Below are 14,738 nucleotides of genomic sequence, written 5' to 3'. Positions count from 1 at the left end.
CAAAAAGTAGCCCAATCAAAAAACTGTAATAAATTATAAAACTTTTCTATGTTAATTGGACATGAGCTAGTATAGAAATGTTATAAAACTTTTCCTTCACTTTTTTATACTGATTTTAGATCTAACCGATATAGAAATCGTGACAAAACTATATTAATTAGAAAATTTTTCTATATAAGTTAAACCTAAGAAGTGATGAAAAAATTTTCTATATCTTTAGTCATTATAATCAATTTAAAATGCTTAATCTTTTTCTTCCAAGCATTTCACCTTATTTTTCAGTGCAAAAACTTTGAGCTCTCCCTTCTTCCTTCTGTAGTGAGTTCCACTTTCCATTCTCGTGAGCAGTTTCCTCTCCTCCTTCCATTCCTTCTCGTTCTCTTTTGCTTATGGAGTTCGGAATGGAGGACGAGGTGATCATCCTTCCAGGTCTTGGGATAGCATTTTAGACACGGTTCAGACCGTTGAGGTAATGCTTAGACCTGTAGCTATGAAATCAGATCCATTAGGTGTGAGTTTTAGAGAAATCGAATCGTGTGGTATGCGGATGGTGACAAGATTGTGAGAAACGAGTATAATCCAGCTACTTTTTATGCATATGGTATTTTCATTTTGAACTCCTTTTCATGTGATTTTTTGGGGAACTAGTCGTGAGCAATTAGATTTCTGCTCTTTGTGTAGAAAATTATGGATATGGATGATTTGTGACTAGTAGTGTTCGCACTGCATATAAATTCCGACGAGGTGTATGAAGTAGCTGCCAAACCTGTGATGAAGTCTGCCATGGATGGTGTAAACGGTATGAACTCTGGATTCAAGTCAATTTTTCTTTCACAACGGATGTGATGCCTCTACCAGTGTGTCCAATTTAGTGGCAATTGCAGAGTCGTTCTATTTCTATGATGGAAGCTCCTTCAAAATTAATGTACTGATTTGAATCTTCTATATCTAGAGTGTATACTATGAAAGTCAAATATATATGTTTTATCTCTTCATTCTATTGTACCATAAAGTCAGTCATTCAAATTAGTAAGTTGTGCATATTTATTACGGGTTATTCTCTTCGTGCTCTCTCCGATTCAAACCTGTCTCACTGTTTAGAAGTCGTTACGTTTGAATTAAAATTATCTATGTTTTGACTCTAAAGTATTACAACTATTTACCATACCATATTTATTGTTTCCCTTTCCAATTCATTCATTCAGGGGAATCTTCTTCAGGGTGCCCTTTTATAAGTTTACTTTATCTTTAAAGTTGTGTTTCTGATTTGCATTTTAATAGACCAAAATTGTCCTGGTATCATACCGCTGACTATCAAAGTTGTTTTCAGATTATTCAAGATGTGATCTTTCATGCTATCTTAGTGTTTCGGTTTATGGGATTGAGATTATGTCTTCTTCTACATAGGGTTTCTAATATCCAAGCTTATGCCAATGTTTAGTCTTCAGTCTTCTATCTCTCGTTCAGTCGAATCGGTGTGTTACGTGCATAAAGTATTCTGATGCTAAAGTCTGTGTTTATCCGAATGCTTTAACAATAGATGTGTAGTAAAAAGAAATCAACTACCTAAATATCAAACCAGTATTTGTAGATTTTGAAATGAACTTCTGACTAATCCTGACCTAATTGCGACCCAAACAGTAATAATCTCTCTTAGGGTTAATATAATTATTCATAGTACTAACTTTTTCCATAATCCGATCGACCAATACACCGACCATTTCATGTGAGACTAATAAACTTGTTGACTGCTCAATCTATGGCTAACCAGACCATTATACTATACACACTTAGTAAATATTGATGAAGTCATTGTTATTTGTAGGTTTATTTAGAAATACTTGTTTTATTTAAATGACTACTTTCGAATAACTAATTGCTTTTAATGCAGACTCCAGGAAGAGAGTTCTTACTCCGAGTTTCCTATCTAGAAATATACAGTGAGGTAAAAATGGAACAAACTCTGTTCACAAATCCCACCTTTTGTGCTCTGAACATGGTTTAAAACATAATTCATCATTAAATGCAGCACTTTAGGCCTTACCTCAATTATATTTTTCTAAGATCTGCATTTTGATATACTGATTATCACGTTACATGTGTCTCATATATTTACTCTCAGGTAAGAAAGAAATACTACAGATCCACTGACCAAAAAGTTAATACATCAACAAATACTTGATTTATTAAGGAATTTGTTGTAATAATGGACATCCATCTCCACATGAATGTTGATCTCATGAAGTTTGTTATTGACTAAAGTACATCCACATATTTTAATAAATATGTTGTGTTTTATTCCTATGAGGTGTACTGTAAATTGTGAAAATAATTAGGTGGATGTATTTGATTTATTATATTTATTTTTTAAAATATTTCTAAATAAATTATATGACAATTATTGTAGGATTGTGAGTTACAAACCATCCTTTTTAAGGGTTTATCCGGTGAATATAATGGTGGGACCGCTATTGTGATGGTGGACCCCTATTGTGAGACATAGACCACTGTCTAAGATGAAACAATATACATATGTGCAACCATTAATTAGAACCTAAAACAAATATCGATATTGTATGTGTTATTTATTAAAATTCGATTAGAAGGATGTATCTTAAGACAATTTAAATCTTTACATTTTCTTGATGGAAGTTTATAAGAATTTGGTGTAATGCTCAAACTCAAAAGGTTTCTTATACTAAAATATAATATTTATTTTGAAGGATTATATGTTTTATTCTATTTTATTTTTTAAATTATGTGAAAATTGTTAAAAATATTTAACATAATTTAAAAAATAAATAAATAAATTATCCTATTCTTACTAATATTTTTATGGATAAATATTATTTATGGCTTAACAGTTTTAACTTAATACAAATTATTATTTTATTTAACCAAATTTATTAAAATTTACTTCTGTTACTTTTTTTTATATATAAATACTACCTATTTGCATTAAGAAAAAATACAACCCAACAAAACCGCAACTTATAATATAAAATTATTCTATATTATGTTTCAAAACTTTAATGTTCATAAGACTCAAATCAATCTTACGTGTTGATGTATCTTGTGAAAAAAATGCATAATAGTTTGTCTTGTCTTATGCAATGGAGGTGTTTTCTTTATGAAAACAACACTATGTGTATCTCAACCTAAACTCTCTTGATCCTTTCTTTATTTACAATTTTATATTTTTTTATAAGAATTGTTTGACTTTATTGATCTTCATATTTTCATTATTATTATTATTATTATTATTTATTTTATTTTATTTTTATGCAAATATCATTGCAACCTTGGCAAACAAAAAGGAAATCATCTTTTTTTTTTTTAAAAGATCAAAATAAGTTGCAATGGTCGAGTATACTAAAAATATCTTGCATAAGTTTTGGATACCAACATGATGGGAATAAATGTGTCACAATAAAAAAGAACATTAATGTCTTTACCTCCAAAAATCACACTACCAATAGAGAAGTAAAAAAAAAAATACTTGACCATTATCTAAAAACAACCAAAAAGTAATATTATGTGAAAATCTATACAATACATTAATAACTCTTCCATGTCTTTTAATTCCAAATGCACCCACACTCTTCAAAACAAATATTTAACTCAAACCTCACAACTATTACAAGAGTATAAAAATATGAAAAGTTAAATACAAGAATAAAGTGTTTTGAATTAAAGCATCTAAAATTATGAATTTAAAATTTATTATATAACCATTATCGCTCACATTTATCTAGATGATGTAAAACTTTATAAAATGTATTATTTTAATCAACTCAACGATAAATATATACAATTATCAACTTTTGTGATTGATGGATACATCATTCCATCCAACTAGATATTAATATCTAATAATATGCTGTTCTTCAATTTATGACAATATAAGTATGACTTTTATTGAAGATGTTCTTGCAAATAATAAAAGAATTGTTACTTGAACAATACAGTATCTAATGCAGAATTAGATATTTGTAATAGGTTATTTCCATTAATGAAGTGTCTTTTCCTAAATGTCACCTTCTATGTTTGCCCTAGCTTAAAGTTGATGACTATGACAATGACTTGGTAGGAGAAGCATCTGATTATGTGTTATATCTTTCAAATTACTTTAGCAGTAGCAGCATCGAGCGCACTCAATCACTCACTCACTCCCCTTCTTGGCGGACATCCTGACCAGGTTCAGAGAAAAAAAGCACCTTTCTTACGATGAAAATTTCCACCATAAATACCACAGTCGCTGTGGCTTTGTGTAGAGGAGAAACATCTATAACTAATTAAGAGATATGTAATTTCTGTTGGCTGTCTCCTGGAGTTCCTCTGAACGCTTCATAAGGACTAACAACTAGTGTAATTTCTTTCTCTCTTCAATGAAGTGTTTGGGGGAACTCTTGGGCTCAACCAACAACTCAACCAATTTCTTTTCATTCTCAAACAACATTGCTATTCTTCACTATTTTCAGCTTCCCCAGGTGAGTTCACAATGCTGCAATCCTGAACTTCCAAGAGGATCAGTGCCTCTCACTGAGAACTTTCATGAAAAGCTCTATCAAATAGTGGCGAAGCCTCTCATAGAACTTCCATGGAGATCGTGTGCCTTCCTTCTATTTCAAAACGGGGACTGCTGGCCAACTCGCCTTGACTACCGACAACTGTGCAGAACAACGGAGATCGTGTGCCTTCCTTCTATTTTAAAATCTTACATATCATATAGTAATATTGAAGAAGTTATTTGTATTTTAAAATTAAATAATGATACTTAAATTTTATAATCTTTTACTTTCTGATAGAATGTTGCATTATATTTTGTTATTATTTCTGATAATACGATAGTGACATTACTTCGTTTTTTTTTTGCAATGCTCTAATTCTTTGTAACAGTTTTTATTATTGAGATGATTGTATACTTTTTAAAAATTAAATATTTGAATATCATTTATTTTACAAAGATTTAGTAGTCTTTTCTTTGCATTACATAATTTCATTGTGGATTATATATATATATATATATACACGTTTGAAAAATATTAACCTTCCTTTCTCAATATGGTAAGGTTGAACGTGAATTTTATACATGAATTAATAACTTGAGCACATATTGACAAATATTATCTTTTCTTCATAACTTCTGAATATATTTTCTTGTATTTTTTTTATTATATCTTTAGCATTTAGAATTTCATTGTGATGTTCCCATATAACTTGGAAAAAACAAATAAATATTATTTTATCATATACTTGTCAAAATTCACTTTTAGTGGATGTCTATTATCAATTTAGAAGATACAAAATAGTTTTCTTTTTTCTAATACGGGGAGTATAAAATATTTCACCTTATTTAATACTTAATATTTTGAATATTTTATATTAAATTTAACAAAATTATATTTGTTTAATAAATTGATCCGCCAATGATTTATGATATATTGAATCATTCCATCCTACGTGCTTAATTCTATTTTGTAAGACCCTAGAAAAATGGAGTATTAGAGTTAATAGGTGTCTTAAAATAATGAGATCAAATATTTTAAAGTTAAATAATTCAATAAAATAAATAGAAATTTTTAAACTCGTCTCATTATCAAAAACACTTATCATCTCTTTCTCTTAACTCTCTCTAAAAAATTTAGCACCTAGATAATTTGTTTGACGATCAAAAAGTGTCTAAGTGATCACGGTGGAGAATCCTTCCTTCCTATCCGATCACTTTTTCCTATAGAGCAAGTAAATTTCTACTCTTTTTTCCTTTAATTCTTCGGTCAATTTCATGTGTAGGAGTTCTCTTCGCATGTGTTAGGTCTGTTTTCTACCTATATCTCTTTGTTGATCAGAGGTCTTAAGGACTTACTCTGATCATGTTCTTATGGCTTCTAGGTTTCTCTAGAGTTCCTTGAGTGCGAGGCAAGAGCAGTGAGCCGTTTTTAGTTGGGTAGTTCCTTTAAAGGTAATGGAAGCTAGTTTTATTCTATGTTATATTTATAAATTATGAATTGATAGTATTTAGGATATGTATTGTGTAGATATTAGATATTTATGCTTGAAATGCTAATTAATGAGAATTTATGTTGTTGAGTACGTGACTTTGATCACATGATGATTTTTTAATGCTGATTAATTTTGTGTGTAGCTCTAATTGTATGAAGAATTGTTGTGATGAATTGGTTGATGGTGTTGAATTTGGTTTAAATGTGGAAGAGAAGTGAATTAGGTTGAGTTGTAAGTGTTCTTAGTCAAAATCTGATATTTTAGTCTGTGAATTGTTTAACTAAAGGTTAAAAAGAATAGATTCAGTTTTAAAGTATGTTTAGAGGTGATTTGAGACTGCTTAGGGTGGTTATACACTTTTGTTTAAGTTTAAAATGGTTTATAATCTGATTTAGGAGTGTTAGAAGTTGGTAAAAGTGATTAAAATAGGTAAAGGATGGTTTTAAAGTCTAAATTTTGAGTTTTAGTATGCAATCTAGCTGGACAAGCAAAATTTTCTAGCTGGGCGAGAGTAGAGGAGTTTTGGCAGTGAGTTTCAGAAGTTGAGCGATCCAACTCGCTTAACTTAGGGAGCTCGCTATTTTGGCTCTAATTGGGCAAGTGGAGGAGCTAGCTGGGCGAATTGGGGTTTTTGGCAGTGATTTGTAGTGGCAGAGGAAGCTAGCTCGCTTAGCTTGGGAGGCTCTCTGTTTTTCCTCTCGTTGGGCGAGCAAAAACTATTAGCTAGGCGAGTGAGTCTGTATTCTTAGGTGTTTTTGAACATTTTCTTTCATGTGTATAGTTTTAAAAATTATAATGTTTTGTTGTATTATCTGTGATAAGGTTTAAGACATATGTTTAAATGGCATGATGGTTATAAGGAGTTCCAGGAGAATTCCTTTAAATGGTTATGTGTGTAAGTGTATGTATTGATATAGGAAGCTATTAATTAGAGGTTATTCCGACACTCTGAATAAACTCCCGTCTCAAGAAGAGAATGATGGTTATGTGTTGGAGAGTATTAGGAGGTCCTTAGTCTATTAGTTATTTGTCAGCCATAGATTTTTGAAAGGATTAACCTTGGAGTGTCGCGAATTGTTATTGAGGATGATTGTTTATACCACCTCAAAGGTAGGGCCTTTATAGTTCGATATCAATACATGTATATGAGTGGTCAGTTTAGAGTTAGATGATGATTTGTGTGTGAACACTATTTGATGATTAATAGTTTAATTGTTTAATGATGTTTATGTGTATTCCTTGATAAACTAGTTTACCCTTTTCTTTATGTTTGTGTTTGTACATCTCTTGGGTTGCAATGATCATTGTACTATACCTGGCAACCGACCGGCTGTCAGATAAACTAATTAGGAAAGGTAAATATCATTAATGGCCAATGAATATGTTTAATGGCCATATTAAATGTGAATATACGCTATTTATGAGTGATTGACAAGTCATATTGCACAAGAATATGGTATTAATGGACAATTAGCAGGTATATTAGCAAGTATTATTGGATTTATTGTCATATCAAATATGAATTAATGAGCTTGATTGTCATAAGCCCTATAAATATAGGGTTAAGGCCCGGGTAAAGATATCCTTTTCTATCCTAATAAAATATAGACCTCTTTATGAAACATATCACTTGAGCGTCGGAGTGTCTTCTACAGGTCAACAACTCATCAAAGTGGATTGCATTCTCGGAGAGGATTGAAGATCAAAAGAGAACAGAGCAAGGAAGAACGACCGACCCTCGGACCAATTCAACCGAAACATTTTGGCTTCCACCGTGGGGCCGAGCGGCATCCCCATGATTCCACGAGGAACCAGACGTGTGCTCGGCCTTGACATCGCTACTTCTAATCAATACCAGGTTTTGCAACAAGAGTAAAATATTTTGTAGTAATTTCTAAAGGCATGTCTTTTGTTTTGAGAACTTTCAGGAAGGTTCAGTCCTACGTACTTTCAACCTTGGCAGGTTCTGCTTTTCATTATAATTTATAAATTATAATATATTTGTTTAACTCATATTTTTGTGAGTAAAAATATCCTGCACTAGAAGGTTCAGTCCTACGTTCAACCTTGACAGGTTCCACTTTTGATTATAATTTATAATATATTTGTTTAACTCATATTTTTGTGAGTAAAAATATCCTGCACAGGAAGGTTCAGTCCTACGTTCAACCTTGACAAGACTTACGTGTCTACACTTTTGGTATGAATAAAGCTAGACAATTTCCATCCAATCACAAGTTGCGGGGCGATGGCACAAAACCCAGGGAACGCTCTCTGAGAGCTCCTGTTCCTAAACCGAGCGGTGAAGAGTGTTCGTGAACTCTTATTCTCGTCCACAAAACCCAGGGAACGCTCTCCGAGAGCTCCTGGTCCTAAACCGAGCGGTGAAGAGTGTTCGTGAACTCTCACTCTCGTCCACAAAACCCAGGGAACGCTCTCCGAGAGCTCCTGGTCCTAAACCCAGCGGTCACAAGTATTCGGCCATTCGGTCTCAAACCACAGACATTGCCTGGTGATTCAAAAGGGTAATCACTCTTTCCCGCCACTTTAAATTCGTCCGGCGTATTTAAACCCCTTCGCACCTGCAAACAGCTGCTCGAGGCTTGGGGGGCTTAATGTACTATACCTGGAAACCGACCGGTTGTTAGACAAACTAATCAGGAAAGGTAAATATCATTAATGGCCAATTAATACGTTTAATGGTCATATTAAATGCGAATATACTCTATTTATTATTAGTGATTGACATGTCATATTGCACAAGAATATGATATTAATGGACAATTAGCAGGTATATTAGCAAGTACTATTGGATTTATTATCATATCAAATATGAATTAATGAGCTTAATTGTCATAAGCTGTATAAATATAGGGTTAAGGCCCAGGTAAAGATATCATTTTCTATCCTAATAAAATATAGACCTCTTTATGAAACATATTTGACTTGAGCGTCGGAGTGTCTTCTGCAGGTTAACAACTCATCAAAGTGGATTGCATTCTCGGAAAGGATTGAAGTTCAAAAGAGAGCAGAGCAAGGAAGAACGACCGACCCTCGGACCAATTCAACCGAAACAATCATCACTATGATGTGAGCAGATGAGAAGTTGTCTCTGGATCAGATGTTTGATGGTGGTGATGGAGCAGAAGATCAGTCTTAGACTTTATAGATTCTAGCGATGTGTATATGTTTATAGTTGTGTATAGACTCTTTTGATAATCTATTTACACTTTAACTCTCACGTGTAAAGAGTTGTGTTGAATAATATTTTATCCTCTCTTTTGATATATGTTATACTATTATGGTTGTTCTTGGATAACTGTACAAGTTTATATATGTTTTTCTCGTGAGTGTTCTAGTTTAATGATGTATGATTTATCCTTATAATAGTGTTAATACTACTGAAAGTTGAGATGTTACACATTTAATGTTTGTAGTGTACAAGTTTGGAAATCATAGGAATTGTATGGTAAAAGTAAATATTAAATAGCTAAAACCATAAAATATATTCAATTTATATATTTTAAAATTTCATTGAAAAGATATATATTATAGAAAATCTATCGGAACATGATATAAAAATATACTTGAATTAAATATAAATTTAACTATAAATTAATATTTCATTATATGTTTTTGTATGGTATGATCGTCTCGTTAACCGAACGATTGAATAATCTACTATCTCAAAGGAATTAGTGAGGTAGTCGACCGGTCAAACTTTACTAGAGTTAACGCTAAGGATGATTAGATTAAGCTTAAGTCATATTGTTACTAATTGGGTCGTAATTAGGTCAATATTAACCTGAAATCTATATCGAAATCTATAAATACAAATTTATGATACTATGATAAGTTACATTTATTACACATTTATTTTTAAAACTGACTAACCTTTATTGACTTTAGCATCAAAATATTTTTTGTAGATAACTTTCAATTGGACCGAACAATAGAAAGTGAGCAACGAAAGAAAAAATTTCCACCTGTGCTTGAAGTTGGGAGATTTGCTTGAAGAGAAAAATTCATCTCGTCCCCATTTAACATCGTTAAAGGAAATGCGAAGATTGCATTGATTTAAATGAAATTGAGTTGAAGACCTTAAAAAATATCTTAAATTTAGGATTTGTAGTGAAAATATTAATATTTAGAGATGACACCGCATTGACTATCTCATATTCATGCCTATATCATGGAAACTTTTGTTTCGAATAAAAATCAAAGAAATCTTACTTCTAAAACATATAAACAATATTTATTAACATTAAAGTGCTTAGCTTAAAGAAATAAAAAGTATTTCTCGAGAAAAGAAAATGTTGATTATTTTTAAAACAAAAAGTAATATCTTTTTTTTAGTAATTATAAGTTTTAAGGGCATTTTTTTACTTATACACTAAATGGACATAATAAAAGTATTTTTACTAAATTAGAATCACTGTTTATTTCTTATAAAAATATTAAACTTTTTGTATTCATTTATTGGCGATATTTACAATAGTAATATCTATTCAAGATATTTCTATCAAAATATTATTTAATTCGATTAAGTTTTATATAATGTAATGCTATACATAGTTTTTATTTTAAATAATACAAGTATGGCTTTATGTACAATCTAATTGACATGTATTATAAGAAATTCTTTATGGGTGAAGGCTGTTTGCAAAATATAAATCCTTATTAACTTATAGTTCATTGACTTTTAATATTCAGTGTTAAATACATTTTATTTTATTAAGAACAATATCATATCATTAAAATGAGTTATACTTTTATTATAAAATAAATAAATGTAAATATCAAGAATGATTATTGAATTAATGAAAAGTGAATTTTAAAAAGAAAATTTGTTGAAACTTTTTGAAATTAAAATGTATATTTTGGGAGAGTTGAAAAGGTAAGGAAAATGCCAACAATGATAAGAAAGGTTTTCATAGTGACACAAAAAATGTCTAAGAGTTGACCAATACTATCAAATACGCACAATTGGATATTTGTAATGTGTGATTGATGATTGACTTTACATGGAATTGAATTCAAAGAGCAGAATAAGAATACTTTTATCTTTTCTTCATAGAACAGCATGAGTGGAAGGACAACAGTTGAAACACTTTAGCATCAACCAGTCCTTACAGATCCACTCCTTGGCATAAATCATGGCCAGGTTCAGAGAAAAAGAACCTTCGTTGAGTTCAATTTTACATGTCCACATAAAATTCTTATTAATTTGATTAATGATCATGAAAATCACCACACTAAATATACATGCTGCTGTGTCTTTGTGTATCCAACACAAGTAGTAAAGAAGCGTATGAATAACTAATATCTTCTGTTGGCTGAATCCTGAAGTTCCCTCTGAATATTTCATGTGAAGAGTTTAGCTGGTGTAAAGCCTTCTTCTTCAGTGAAGTGTTTTGGGGAACTCTTAGCTTCAACCCACAAATATTTTACTCTCAAAAACAATGTTGTTCTTCTACATAATTTGTAATATCAATATCATTGGTACAATAAAAAAGCTAAAACCAAAAGAACTATGCTCACTGCTGAATCTTTCTTAGACAGAATTCATTAAAGGGATGTTATATGAATGTAATATGAGTCCAACCACCTAAAAAATTCACATTAACATATTCCCAACATTAAACACTGGTATATCTTTCTCGGTTATAATATTTATAGCTATTGTACATTTTTTTTTATTGTATGTGACAGAAGATTCCTTGATCATGTCAATTACAATCTTTAAAATAAGTTATTTAAGACACTAATAAGATATTTTTTATCGGGTACCTAGTACTAGATGATTTGTAACCATTAAAATGACAAGGTAACTATTGAATACTAACTACTAAGAGATAAGTTCAATATTCATTAGAGGCTCTATCCATCCTTTGGATCAAGATATCCTCTATCGATACTTATTTATGCCTACCAGAGACATTCTTACCATGAATAACTTAGTAAAAAGTGAGTACAGTTTCTCATAGGTAAGTTGACTATTGAACCTTTAGGCCATAGAATTCATAAATGAGGTTTATCCAGATGGGGTTCATTGTTAGCAAAACATCTCTATAAATATTATTTTAATCATACTTTGACTTCACTTTTGCATTAATCTAGATTTGACTAGAATCTCTAACTATAGTACAACTTGAGTGTTGAAGAATCTTCTACAAACACCCCACCATTCAGTAAAAGATGAAATAGGCTTGGAGGACGGATACCAGGTAGTAGGAGTTTGCAGAGTGAAAGACGACTTTATAAGGTATGTTTCGTCTCTCAAGAACACTTTTGATCTTATCAATCATCTTATGTTACCTTCTTACTTGTTTTTTGTTTGTACTTTTTATCAACAAATATTAGTTGTTAGTTTCGTAGAGTTGAACTCACAATTTTTCTTACCATGATTTCCATACTCTTCCAATCAATCTTATATCTTCCCAATATTGGTGGAAAGAGTTGAATCCGAAATCTCTTCTTTCTAACTTTTACCATTAAGTCAATCTTATAAAAAAAAATTCTTTTTCTTTCTAATGTTCAATTTTCTTTTACAAATTGTATCCAAAAATGCAATTTTTCTACTTTTTTTTCTTCAATTTAATACTGCTTTTATATAAGCACTGGCAGCTACAATAGATGCGTTGAGAAGAAATTTTGACGGTTCTCAAATCAATGTCTTACAATTTTGCTTAAAGTATAATATTACATGGATTTAAAGACAATGCATTTTCACACTTAGTTAAAGTTTTAATTATTTAATTACTAAAAGATGAGTTAAAAAATTAATATCAAATTAGTCTTTAATTTAATATTAGAGACTAATTTAAATATTAATTTAAAATAGTTAGAAGTATTTAAAAATAAGTATTGATTAAATTACATTTCTTTAGAATTTTTTTGCAAAAATAAATAAATATTATTGAAAATAAATTTTCAATTAAAAGAAGATTTTTTTAATAAATACTCTAACTAATCACTAGTAAATAATAAGGATTTTAACTCGCCCATTTGATATCGGTTTCGTCGCAATCAAAGCATGACGCGGTGACCTTTTTCTAATTATCGCAAACATATATGCCTCGGTTCAAAAAGAACCGAAGCCAAAAGGGGTCTACGACCTTGGTTATTTAGAGAACCGATATATTAAATAATTGAAAATTTTTATTTTTATTTATAGACTTTAGGCAGTGGTTCTTTATAGAACCGAGGCGGTAAAGGCTTATTGCCTCGATTAAAAAAATAATCAAGGTAATAACATGCGTTTAGGCTTAAATTTCGCGAACAGTGGCATTTTTAGATAGAAGGTCTTCGTTTTGGTTTAAATTGCATCACTGCTCTCTCTCGTCCTTGGGGTTCTCTCCGCCAATGTTTTGTTCTCTTCTTCACTCCTCTGTCACGGCTTCACAAGAATGGGGAAACACTCATTTTCATTTTTTTCTTTTCTTCTCGTTTCATTTTGTTTCGCCTCGCAGTGAGGGAGGCGCAAACCTCATTTTCCACTTCTTCAACTCTGGTTCGTGTTTCGCATGGAGGGAAGACTTCATTTCGCTTATTGGTGTCAGTTCGTTTTTGCAGGAAGGGAGGCGACTTCGATAGCTTAGGCAAAACTTTCTTTCTCATGATGTGGTGACAGCGGCGCCTCCGCGAGGGTTCGTGTTTTGGTGTCTTCGCGGCGAAGGGAAATCACGTCTGACTCGAGTTTTGGGTAGTTTTCTTTGTTTCTTTTATACATATTGGCGGCACGAAGTTTAAGGTTTCTGACCTTGTACCGATTTGAGATTTTTTTTTTAATCTGATTCGTGCATTTTGGGGCTAGGTTTTTGGATTACAATCTGAAAAATTGGGGTTTATGTGCTTTCAAATTTTCTTGCGATTTGAGATTTGAAATTAGGATTTTAATTGTTCTCTGGTTTTGTGAATTTTTGTTCTTGTTATCTGATTTTATGATATTTGTTCTTATTATCGAGTTGGGATTCTTTAAAAATTTTCATATAAGAGCACGTGATTTAAAAAAAAAAAGGTTTTGACATCGGTTCTAACCTGAACCACTGCCATAGGCCCATGTTATTATCTCGATAATTGAATATGAACTGTATTTTAATCTAACCATTCATATTTACAAAAGATAAATCTCTTCCTTTATAATTTTTTTCTCTTACCTTTTATATAAATATCATCATATTCATTTGTAAATTAATTTGTAGTTTTACTATGTTGTTAATAATTTTAGAAAACTACTCTAAGATTTAAAGAAATATGATTCTCGCACATTAACATACATAAATCATATAGGACATTAACCTTGATCCATAAAAGATCCGTGTATTTTTTTCATATCTTCATTTTCCAAACCTTTTTTCTCAATTAATCTCTTTGTCTTTCTTTTCTCTTCTCACACTTTCTTGATGGTTGGTAAAAGAACCTTATTGCTAGAGATAGAATCCTAATCCCTTTTATAACTTTCCATAATCCTAATCCCTTATGGATCAAGTTGATTTTATTTTATCCTTATTTTATTTTTATTATAACTTTCCATAATAATCAATAGGTCTTTATATTTTATTTAATTACATTTAGGTCCATCATAATTTTCAAATGAGTCACATAATAAAATTAATTTGTTTATTAATTATAACATTATCTCGTTTGACTCATATGATGTTATAACATTATGTGATTTAATACATAAACATAATGCACCCTTACATAAATTTGTTTCATCATTATCCATAATT

The sequence above is a fragment of the Vigna angularis genome, chromosome 10, assembly GCF_016808095.1.
Source record: "Vigna angularis cultivar LongXiaoDou No.4 chromosome 10, ASM1680809v1, whole genome shotgun sequence".
NCBI lineage: Eukaryota > Viridiplantae > Streptophyta > Magnoliopsida > Fabales > Fabaceae > Vigna > Vigna angularis.
Note: the sequence above shows the minus strand (reverse complement) of the source record.